We start from the raw sequence: 9,348 nt of genomic DNA, 5'->3' as shown, positions 1-9,348 counted from the left end.
TTGGCAAGACCTGAAATAACCGTTTCCCTCTCTTCGGGGTAGGAAACGTTCAATGTTTCAGTTCTGTGCTTTTGACTTGACCTATCGGAGAGATGTTTAGTTTCTGCCGGCACCTATCGCGTACTGTGACCCTGAAAAGAATTACCCCTTTTCAACAAACTTTATAAATATATTAATTACCTTACGGTTTGAGGTATTTTGAAATATTCGCAGTGTCCGAATTGTACTTTGAAGGAGAACAGGGGCTGAAATTTAAATTCACATTAGATTTTTCAACAATCTTTTTAAATATATTAATTACTTTACGGTTTGAGGTATTATGAAGTTGTCGCAGTGCCAGAATTGTACGTTGGAGGAGAACAGGAGCTACAATATATTTTCAGATTAGATTTTTCAACAAACTTTCTAAATATATTAATTATCTTACGGTTTGAGGTATTTTGAAGTTGTCGCAGAGCCAGAATTGTACGTTGGAGAATAACAGGTGCTAAAATATAAATTCAAATTAGATTTTTCAGCAAGCTTTATAAATATATTAATTACCTTACGGTTTGAGGTATTATGAAGTTGTCGCAGTGCCAGAATTGTACGTTGGAGTAGAACAGTGGCTAAAATATATATTCAGATTATATTTTTCAACGAACAATTTAAATATATTAATTATCTTACGATTGGGTGTCTTTTGAAATTGTCGTAGTGCCGGAAATGGTTGTTGGAAGAGAAGAGGGTCTAGAATATATATTCAAATTAGATTTTTCAACAAACTTTTTAAATATATTAATTACCTTACGGTTTGAGGTCTTTCGTAGTTTTCGCAGAACCAGAATGGTACGTTGGAGGAGAACAGGGGCTGAATTATATATTCAGATTAGACTTTTCAACAAACTTTATAAATATATTAATTACCTTACGGTTTGAGGTATTTTGAAGTTGTCGCAGAGCCAGAATTGTATGTTGGAGAAGAACAGTGGCTGAAATATATATTCAGATTAGATTTTTCAATAAATTTTTTAAATATACTAATTAGCTTACGGATTGAGGTCTTTTGAAGTTGCCGCAGTGCAAGAATTATACGTTGGAGGATAATAGGGGCTAAAATATATAGTCAGATTAGATTTTTCAACAAACTTTTTAAATATATTAATTACCTTACGGTTTGAGGTATTTTGAAATTGTCGCAGTGCCAGAATTGTAGGTTGGAGGAGAACAGGGGCTGAACTATATATTCAGATTAGACTTTTCAAAAAACTCTTTAAATATATTAATTACCTTAAGGTTTGATGTCTTTTGAATTTGTCGCAGTGCCAGAATTCTACGTTGGAAAAGAACAGTGGCTGAAATATATATTCAGATAAGATTTTTCAGCAAATTTTTTTAATATACTAATTAGCTTACGGATTGAGGTCCTTTGAAGTTGTCACTGCGCCCGAAGTGTACTTTGAAGGAGAACAGGGGCTGAAATATATATTCAAATTAGATTTTTCAACAAACTTTTTATATATATTAATTACCTTACGATTTGAGGTATTTTGAAGTTGTCGCAGTGCCAGAATTGTACGTTTGAGGAGAACAGGGGCTAAAGTATATATTCAGATAAGATTTTTCAGTAAATTTTTTAAATATATTAATTACCATACTGTTTGAGGTCTCTTGAAATTGTCGCAGTGCCAGAATTGTCCGTTAAAAGAGAACAGGGGCTAAAATATATATTCAAATTAGATTTTTCAACAAACCTTTTAAATGTATTAATTACCTTACGGCTTGAGGTATTTTGAAGTTGTCGCAGTGCCAGAATTGTATGTTAGAGGAGAACAGGGGCTAAAATATATTTTCAGATAAGATTTTTTAAATATATTAATTACCATACGGTTTGAGGTCTCTTGAAATTGTCGCAGTGCCAGAATTGTCCGTTAAAGGAGAACAGGGGCTAAAATATATATTCAAATTAGATTTTTCAACAAATTTTTTAAATATATTAATTACCTTTCGGTTTGAGGTATTTTGAAGTTGTCGCAGTGCCAGAATTGTACGTTGAAGGCGAATTGTGGCTGAAATATATATTCAGATTATATTTTTCAACAAACATTTTAAATATATTAATTATTTAACGATTGGGTGTCTTTTGAAATTGTCGAAATGCCGGAAATGTCTGTTGGAAGAGAAGGGGGGCTAGAATATATATTCAAATTAGATTTTTCAACAAACTTTTTAAATATATTAATTACCTTACGGTTTGAGGTATTTTGAAATTGTCGCAGTGCCCGAATTGTAAGTTGAAGAACTTGGGCTGAAATTTAAATTCAGATTAGATTTTTCAACAAACTTTTTAAATATATTAATGACCTTACGGTTTGAGGAATTTTGAAGTTGTCGCAGTACCAGAATTGTACGTTAGAGGAGAACTGGGGCTAAAATATATATTCAGATAAGAATATTCAGTAAATTTTTTAAATATATTAATTACCTTACGGTTTGAGGTCTCTTGAAATTGTCCCAGTGCCAGAATTGTCCGCTAAAGGAGAACAGGGGCTAAAACATATATTCAAATTAGATTTTTCAACAATCTTTTTAAATATATTAATTACCTTACGGTTTGAGGTATTTTGAAATTGTCGCAGTGCCAGAATTGTACGTTGAAGGAGAATTGTGGCTGAAATATATATTCAGATTACATTTTTCAACCAACATTTTAAATATATTAATTATCTTACTATTGGGTGTCTTTTGAAATTGTCGTAGTGCCGGAAATGTCTGTTGGAGGCGAAGAGGGGCTAGAATATATATGCAGATTAGATTTTTCAACAAATTTTTATACATATTAATTACCTTACGGTTTGAGGTATTTTGAAATTGTCGCAGTGCCAGAATTGTACGTTGAAGGAGAATTGTCGCTGAAATATATATTCAGATTATATTTTACAACAAACATTTTAAATATATTAATTATCTTACAATTGGGTGTCTTTTGAAATTGTCGTAGTGCCGGAAATGGCTGTTGGAAGAGAAGAGGGACTTGAATACAATTTCAAATTAAATTTTTCAATAAATTTTTTAAATATACTAATTAGCTTACGGATTGAGGTCTTTTGGATTTGTCGCAGTGCCATAATTGAATGTCGGAGGAGAACAGGGGCTGATATATATATATATTCAAATTAGATTTTTCAACAAACTTTTTAAATATATTAATTACCTTACGGTTTGAGGTATTATGAAGTTGTCGCAGTGCCAGAATTGTACGTTGGAAAAGAACAGTGGCTGAAATATATATTCAGATTAGATTTTTCAATATATTTTTTAAATATACTAATTAGCTTACGGATTGAGGTCTTTTGAATTTGTCGCAGTGCCATAATTGAATGTTGGAGGAGAACAGGGGCTGAAATATATATTCAAATTAGATTTTTCAACAAACTTTTTAAATATATTAATTACCTTACGGTTTGAGGTATTTGGAATTGTCGCAGTGCCAGAATTGTACGTTGAAGGAGAATTGTGGCTGAAATACATATTCAGATTATATTTTTCAACAAACATTTTAAATATATTAATTATCTTACTATTGGGTGTCTTTTGAAATTGTCGTAGTGCCGGAAATGTCTGTTGGAAGAGAAGAGGGGCTAGAATATATATTCAAATTAGATTTTTCAACAAACTTTTTAAATATATTAATTACCTTACGGTTTGGGGTATTTTGAAATTGTCGCAATGCCAGAATTGTACGTTAGAGGAGAACAGGGGCTAAAATATATATTCAGATAAGATTTTTCAGTAAATTTTTTAAATATATTAATTACCTTACGGTTTGAGGTCTCTTGAAATTGTCGCAGTGCCAGAATTGTACGTTGAAGGAGAATTGTCGCTGAAATATATATTCAAATTAGATTTTTCAACAATCTATTTAAATATATTAATTACCTTACAGTATGAGGTATTTTGAAATTGTCGCAGTGGCAGAATTGTACGTTGAAGGAGAATTGTGGCTGAAATATATATTCAGATTATATTTTTCAACAAACATTTTAAATATATTAATTATCTTACTATTGGGTGTCTTTTGAAATTGTCGTAGTGCCGGAAATGTCTGTTGGAGGCGAAGAGGGGCTAGAATATATATGCAGATTAGATTTTTCAACAAACTTTTTATACATATTAATTACCTTACGGTTTGAGGTATTTTGAAATCGTCGCAGTGCCAGAATTGTACGTTGAAGGAGAATTGTCGCTGAAATATATATTCAGATTATATTTTTCAACAAACATTTTAAATATATTAATTATCTTACAATTGGGTGTCTTTTGAAATTGTCGTAGTGCCGGAAATGGCTGTTAGAAGAGAAGAGGGGCTTGAATATATATTGAAATTAAATTTTTCAGTAAATTTATTAAATATACCAATTAGCTTACGGATTGAGGTCTTTTGGATTTGTCGCAGTGCCATAATTGAATGTCGGAGAAGAACAGGGGCTGAAATATATATTCAAATTAGATTTTTCAACAAACTTTATAAATATATTAATTACCTTACGGTTTGAGGTATTTTGAAATAGTCGCAGTGCCCGAATTTTACTTTGAAGGAGAACAGGGGCTGAAATTTAAATTCAGATTAGATTTTTCAACAAACTTTTTAAATATATTAATTACCTTACGGTTTGAGGAATTATGAAGTTGTCGCAGTGCCAGAATTGTATGTTGGAGAAGAACAGTGGCTGAAATATATATTCAGATTAGATTTTTCAATAAATTTTTTAAATATACTAATTAGCTTACGGATTGAGGTCTTTTGATGGTTCCGCAGTGACAGAATTATACGTTGGAGGAGAACAGGGGCTGATATATATAATCAAATTAGATTTTTCAACAAAGTTTTTAAATATATTAATTACCTTACGGTTTGAGGTATTATGAAGTTGTCGCAGTGCCAGAATTGTACGTTGGAAAAGAACAGTGGCTGAAATATATATTCAGATTAGATTTTTCAATATATTTTTTAAATATACTAATTAGCTTACGGATTGAGGTCTTTTGAATTTGTCGCAGTGCCATAATTGAATGTTGGAGGAGAACAGGGGCTGAAATATATATTCAAATTAGATTTTTCAACAAACTTTTTAAATATATTAATTACCTTACGGTTTGAGGTATTTGGAATTGTCGCAGTGCCAGAAGTGTACGTTGAAGGAGAATTGTGGCTGAAGTACATATTCAGATTATATTTTTCAACAAACATTTTAAATATATTAATTATCTTACTATTGGGTGTCTTTTGAAATTGTCGTAGTGCCGAAAATGTCTGTTGGAAGAGAAGAGGGGCTAGAATATATATTCAAATTAGATTTTTCAACAAACTTTTTAAATATATTAATTACCTTACGGTTTGGGGTATTTTGAAGTTGTCGCAATGCCAGAATTGTACGTTAGAGGAGAACAGGGGCTAAAATATATATTCAGATAAGATTTTTCAGTAAATTTTTTAAATATATTAATTACCATACGGTTTGATGTCTCTTGAAATTGTCGCAGTGCCAGAATTGTCCGTTAAAAGAGAACAGGGGCTAAAATATATATTCAAATTAGATTTTTCAACAAACCTTTTAAATATATTAATTACCTTACGGTTTGAGGTATTTTGAAGTTGTCGCAGTGCCAGAATTGTACGCTAGAGGAGAACAGGGGCTAAAACATATATTCAGATAAGATTTTTCAGTAAATTTTTTAAATATATTAATTACGATACTGTTTGAGGTCTCTTGAAATTGTCGCAGTGCCAGAATTTTTCGTTAAAAGAGAACAGGGGCTAAAATATATATTCAAATTAGATTTTTCTACAAACTTTTTAAATATATTAATTACCTTTCGGTTCGAGGTATTTTGAAATTGTCGCAGTGCCAGAATTGTACGTTGAAGGAGAATTGTGTCTGAAATATATATTTAGATTATATTTTTCAACACACATTTTAAATATATTAATTATCTTACCATTGTGTGTCTTTTGAAGTTGTCGTAGAGCCGCAAATGTCTGTTGGAAGAGAAGGGGGGCTAGAATATATATTCAAATTAGATTTTTCAACAAACTTTTTAAATATATTAATTACCTTACGGTTTGAGGTATTTTGAAATTGTCGCAGTGCCCGAATTGTAAGTTGAAGGAGAACTTGGGCTGAAATTTAAATGCAGATTAGATTTTTCAACAAACTTTTTAAATATATTAATTACCTTTCGGTTTGAGGTATTTTGAAGTTGTCGCAGTGCCAGAATTGTACGCTAGAGGAGAACAGGGGCTAAAATATATATTCAGATAAGATTTTTCAGTAAATTTTTTAAATATATTAATTACCATACGGTTTGAGGTCTCTTGAAATTGTCGCAGTGCCAGAATTGTCCGTTAAAAGAGAACAGGGGATAAAATATATATTCAAATTAGATTTTTCTACAAACTTTTTAAATATATTAATTACCTTACGGTTTGAGGTATTTTGAAATTGTCGCAGTGCCCGAATTGTAAGTTGAAGGAGAACATATTGCCCGAGGCGTAGCCGAGTCAAACTTTTTTCCCGTGTAGTGTATACTATTTTTCTTACTACCTCGGTCGAAAGTACGTATTTTGCTCCCCGGTTCCACGACAGAAATATACTAATTTTCTGTCGTGGAACCGGGGAGCAAAATACGTACTTTCGACCGAGGTAGTAAGAAAATATATGTTCTGATTAGGTCTTTTAATGTATTTTTTAAATATATTAATTACCTCACGGCATGAGGTCTTTTGAAGTTGTCGCAGTGCTAGAATGGTAAGTTGGAGAACAGGGTCAGAAATATATATTCAGATAATATTTTTCAACAAACTTTTTAAATATATTAATTCTCAGCAATTGTTCGATATCAATCCATATCGATGCCCATCTGCCAGAGCTGAGTCCGAAGTTGCATTCAATTTGCGAGATGGAACAGTTAAATAGTCCCCAACAAAGACATTCCGATGTAATGAATCTATAACTGCTAATTGTTTTACAATCCGATGCAGTTTTACAAACACATTACATTAAAAGCTGCTGTTAACAATACCCAACATTTTAAGAGTTCTACTACTTATAATTTCAATATGCTCTTTGAAAGTAATTTGATTATCATAATGTATTCCAAAATAGTCGCAGAATAATTACCTTTGCAAAATTCATGTTGATTCTCATTTATAATATTTTTGAACAATGGTATAATTTGTTCGGAAATGATTTTTTCGAACAATTTTGGAATACAAGACTTTTTTGACACAGGCCTATAATTTAATACAAGTAAGTTCTTAAAAATAGGTAGAACAAATGATTGTTTCCATTCATTAGGGAATAAAGCAGAATATAAAGACTCGTTAAGTAACACAATGAAAATCGATATTCATTCAACACTATTGAAGGAATATCATCAGGACTTCCAGAAATGTAGTATTTCCTGAATAAAATGGTATAAGGTGTAATTCTCCAAGTAACACAATCTAATTTTGAATGAATGAATCCTATGACTAGGCCATTGCTTAAAAAGAAGATGGTTGACTCCTTTTTTTAAGTAGTACAGTTACTATTACTGTTGTAATGACTCAAAAAGTGTAGTGAACGTTTTGTAGACGGATGTCTTCTAGGTCTGCGGGGATGTGTCAATACGTCACAGGGGCTTATTATTATGAAAATAATACATACGGGGATGATTTTATCTCCAGTGCAGACTTCTTTAAAAGACGTGACTTCATTTACTAAGACTTCGTTGGTTTCGAACTGGTATCTGATTGGTTGTATGACGTATATGGTTAGATAGTCTTCTGTGAACATGTCAACTTTTGAAAAATATATTTTTGGTTAAATAAACACTTTGATTCCTTGGTAGCAATTGTTAATATATGTAGAAGGAAATAAAAGAATTTGATGAGAATAGGAACTTTTAGAAACATTGACCTTGTCTGATCCGAATTATATTTTGATTCGATAATTTTGTGTGACCTTGGAAGTTATTCTCTCGAATAAAGTAACATAAAAGACTATTCACTGAAATAATTTCAAAGTTCAAAAATATCTATATTACTTTTAAAATTCATCAAAACCATGACGGTGTTCTGATCAAATATTTTTTGAAATACTACTAAATGTGGTCTCTTTAGCTGGGGGCAACTTGTTATTGACATTCTTCACTCTTTCAAATTTTATGTTAATTAAATCTAGATCTGATTAATCTATGCTACCAGTGACAAATTTAATTGTGGAACCAAGTACATAGATTAAAACTTTTGTTTCTATTTTTTGACAATACTTCAAATGAACTTCTTAAATTATGGAGAGCATGGTCATGAAGCAAATTTAAACATTGTGAACTGGTATTGGCAGGGGAATTATCAGAAATGCTGTGGACAGTCGAAGTGTTGAATTGTGCAAGATTCTTATTATTTGAATTAATTTGTCTTTATTATGTGGTTTAATCGGCCACATCTTCCTCAGGCCATCAAAAATAAATGTAAGAACCATAGCGGTCACAATCATTTTGATGGTCATATGGAAGTTGATAGTCAAAGCTTTAAGACGCCATTACTTGCCGCACAAGTAGTACGTACTCTCCCTTAGTACCTTTTAATATCACATGTTATTAATGTTAAATACGACCATCGGGAAAAAATAATATAACTTCAAATATTTCGATCTTGTATTTAACGAGGTTACCCTGTCTGAAGCTCTTAACCAACATCCCAGGGGCACTATGTATATTGCTCATGTCATCTTCGGTGGTCCATCTTTTCGAAGAAATTCCTCTAAAACGGATCGTCCTGTTCGTAGAATCCATGAATTTCAACTCATAATTATACGTAACATCAGTGTTAATGATCGAGTAAACGCCAAACCAATAACGACTTCGTTCCTTTATTACGCTAAGTACAAACAGGAATCCCTCGAACTTCAGCGGCTGGTGCCAAGTATTGGCACCCCAATTGAAACCCTTTAGATAACAACAGTTTGGAATATCATATTTGAAATAATGATTGTTTCTAAAGTGATCCTCCATCGTGTTGTACACTCCTGACCATGTGCACCCATATTTAGCAAATGGACATGGCATATTTGCATAAACGCATTTGTCCTCGTGTGTTAACACGTCCACTCCCTTTGCCGTAGTCTGCGTTTTGACAGGGGAAGACGAGTTTATTGTATATCCTTTCCAGGTTCAAGTTCCTGTAATCCCTGTGACATTTCCTGCAAAGATGTCCAATAGTGCTTCATGAAAGAATCTTTCAAAATTATACCATTCAAAGAAACATTTTTACGGAATACAATAGAAGAAATTGAATAAACTAAAAAGCACTGGCACAAATCAGCT

The sequence above is a fragment of the Aethina tumida genome, chromosome 8, assembly GCF_024364675.1.
Source record: "Aethina tumida isolate Nest 87 chromosome 8, icAetTumi1.1, whole genome shotgun sequence".
NCBI lineage: Eukaryota > Metazoa > Arthropoda > Insecta > Coleoptera > Nitidulidae > Aethina > Aethina tumida.
Note: the sequence above shows the minus strand (reverse complement) of the source record.